Raw genomic sequence first — 3,092 nt, 5'->3', positions numbered from 1 at the left:
TCCCCCAAAACAACGGCCTTTCTCTGGCCATGGAGGAATGAGTATCTTGCTGAACAAAGCAGCATTGAACTGCTCTTAGTCTTGAGAACAAATTTGAAATCGCAAATTATTTATAACATAAGTTGCAGTTGTGAAAATTATGGTGACAACAGTCACTACTTTTGCTAAAAATCTGCAATGCTCTGACTGTGGCCTAAAGTAACTAGCAAGTGCAGAAAATGCAATATTAGTTTGTGTTGCAATAAATGGGTAGATACCATGCAGATTTCTTGAGCAGTTATTTTATCCATCTATTTCTAGTTACTCTTGCAAAATTATCACACAATACTTATTGGCAGTTTGGAGGGATATGTTTTGTATCTTTATATGTGTATCCTTCTAGACTGTTGTATTCTGAGCACCTCTGCAAAAACAGTGATAATGTGTGAGTGTGGTGAAAGTGTTGAATGATGATGAAAGTATTTTCTTTTTGGGTATTTTCTTTCTTTTTTGGGTCACCCTGCCTCGGTGGGAGACGGCTGACTTGTTGAAAAAAAAAAAAAAAAAAAAAAACTTATGGCATCTCACACAAGTGTCACAAATCAGTGCACTTTAGATACACTAAAATACTGGCAATTAAGAAACTTACCTAACCAAAGATGATAATATTGTCACAGTAATAATTCAACCAAAGATAATCAGATTGTCACATAAAAAAATATAGTTTTACTGAGAGTAGCAAGACAGATTATGATGACAAGTTTCACACAATACAGTATGATGTTCCATGATGAGCATATTTTTTTAACGAGGACTACAAGAGAAGCCGTGACCTCTACATTCTTTAGTCACTGCTGGGACATCTGATACAAGCTTCATAAGTATAAGCTCAAGATTTTACTATATAGAAGAAATCAATTGAATGACATTATATTTAAGCTGCCTTCCCTTTAAAAGTACAGTACTTGTATATACAATATAACAAACATTTAAGGTGCTTAGTAAAAACAACAAAAGATAAATTAATGCTTACATGGCCCAACAACCATGGTAAGTAAGACAGGTAAGTATTGTTTAGTCAGCATTCCTGCAAATTGTCGACACTAGTATATTTTCTGGGTTCCAGTTACAAGAATCACTATATGAATTGCATACTATCTGTATAACTTCTAAACACAAGTAACAGGATCTTTAATAATTTTCTTGTTCAGTTAGTTCCTCTGTGTACATTCATGTGTCAGCACACCAGGACTACCTTTGTTGATTTACAGGGTAGACTCCAAGCTCTGATTGAAGATGTCTTGTCATCATTCTACTTAGTACATATGCTGTGTTCCAAATGGTTACTTTGATCAGTGAGCTTAATCTAGCAGTCATTTCCCAAGAGGACTGTACTAAAGTCTTAAACTTTTTATTATGTTGGTGACCTTGACACCACTTAAATATCCTCTATCTAGGCTAGGAGACATGTCTCCTCATTAACAGACTAGATATGTACTCGATAATTTTCCCCTTTATCAGTCACTACCATCCACCCCTATGCATCTCTGGTGTCAGCAGAGCAGGTTATGCAGCCCAACCTTATTTTAGGAGAAATCAATAGACTGACATTCACGGGGATGGGGGGTGTCTGCACCTGTTTTAAGCTTTTTCTTCTCTGGAGTCTCCCATTACTTAAGTAGAAATCTTTTAACATTGACTTGAGCCATAGACAGCCTTTATGTTCTTGATTTTTCAAATTCAGCTGTCATATTCCACCCTAAGGAACCACTCTTGTCCTACAACATGATTCCTCTAAGTGGATGTGATCCCACAGAAATTTTGAAGTTCCCATAGCCTTCCTACAAAGGGCGCTCTCTTTTGGGAGACATCTCTCGGAGCCAGTATCACAAGGATCATACTGAGGAGGCTACAGGCCTGTAATCTGCCTGTGATTTACATGTGACTGGTTCCTAGGGTTCTTCTTCCCCACTAGCCTGACCTGCGGAAAGGATTTCTTGTTAAGTGCCTGGTCAACCAACTCGCAACCTGCAGGCCCACATATCCATCACAACCCAGTTGATCTGGCACTAGTACAAAAAAAGCCCTCCAGCTTCTTGTACTGGGAATATTTCTCACATCTGCTGGTAATATAATGAGTCTTGGGCCATAGATGTTGATAGTGTTTTCTAAATATATCCATGGTCTCCCTGCTTTTCACTGGGTTTAATCCATATGTCCTTTCATATCTTCCACTATGAGAGCCTTCTGTGATCAATTCAGTTATATAAAGTGCCTATCACAGGTTGAAAATTTCTTGTCTCAGTGCTCTGCTTTTAGACTACCCTACCTAAGAGCTTCAACTGCATTTACCATGATTTTACATGCTTGTGGTCGAATTCCTATAGCAGTGTATGAAACCCAATTCAGAATATACCATCTGGAAAAATGAAAAATGGTACTTTCTTTGCAGGGTTCCAAAAACCATAATATTGGACACTTCACCTTGTCAACTGTTCCTCACCAGGGTGTTCCAAATGGAGCTTGTGGCCTACACCCTGTGTCAAAAAAAAGTGCCCAGGTATGCACGAATGCAAGAAAATGTAAATAAAAAGGGATCAAACTGGGCAAAAAACTGATCCAAGATTCTAAATGATGTTACAGAAGTTATTAAAACAGATTGTAATTTCTACAATGGTTCATGGAATCCTCCACAGAAAGCTTTATATTCATCAAAATGTTATAAAGGTTGCCACGTTCCTTATTTATGTTACTGTTACAATTATAAAATTCACCGAGACTATAATTGACCTATAAAGACATTCATCTATATGTACAAAATTAAAAGTATATGTACAGTAATTAACTTTTAAAATTCATTAACACACATCAGCACTCTTAAAATTGGGATGTCTCATTACTTTCATAAGTTATAAATATATAAAAAAAATTGTAATTCTGAGATGGCATGATGAGAAACCTGCCTGTACATTTATTGTATAGAAACAATGTTAGTGTTACTGAGAGAATTATCATCACATTTATGGGGAAGTGCTGAATCTGTAGGGTTGTACACTGCCTGGGGAATGGCAGGAAATCAGGCTTGATTCAAGGAAGAGGGGCAGCTCCAATAC

The 3,092-nt window shown here is 37.1% G+C and overlaps 1 protein-coding gene across 2 annotated transcripts in view; it reads right to left on the bottom strand.

Moving 5' to 3' along the window:
* Positions 1-690: 690 nt before the first annotated feature.
* Ubc4 (ubiquitin conjugating enzyme 4) overlaps positions 691-3,092 on the bottom strand; it is a 41,498-nt gene continuing 39,096 nt past the window's right edge. For both annotated transcript variants that reach the window (XM_070083260.1, XM_070083257.1), the window contains exon 6: positions 691-1,960. The gene's annotated coding sequence lies outside the window, so the exon portion shown is untranslated. The remainder of the gene's footprint in view (positions 1,961-3,092) is intronic.

This window comes from Cherax quadricarinatus, chromosome 9, assembly GCF_038502225.1.
Source record: "Cherax quadricarinatus isolate ZL_2023a chromosome 9, ASM3850222v1, whole genome shotgun sequence".
NCBI classification, from domain to species: domain Eukaryota; kingdom Metazoa; phylum Arthropoda; class Malacostraca; order Decapoda; family Parastacidae; genus Cherax; species Cherax quadricarinatus.
This window is presented reverse-complemented; position numbering and strand designations above follow the sequence as displayed.